The sequence below is a fragment of the Lottia gigantea genome, assembly GCF_000327385.1.
Source record: "Lottia gigantea unplaced genomic scaffold LOTGIsca_838, whole genome shotgun sequence".
NCBI lineage: Eukaryota > Metazoa > Mollusca > Gastropoda > Lottiidae > Lottia > Lottia gigantea.
Window position 1 is genome coordinate 12,300 of NW_008710774.1, and position 237 is coordinate 12,536.

The following is a 237-nucleotide window of genomic DNA, read 5'->3' on the forward strand; positions in this document are numbered from 1 at the left end:
TTATCCAGTAAAAATACTTATATTGATTGATATTGATATTATGATGATATTGCCATATGAATTAGAATATATATTATATGAATTTAAAGAAAATATTATTTCTATTAACTGCGGATAAAGGAAATGTGTCAAATAGAAAAACCAATAGAAACAAGGTTATGAAATTGTATAAATTGATAATTGCACAATTTTGATGTAATTTTGACATAAATGTCTTATAATGTTGCAAGATTTTCT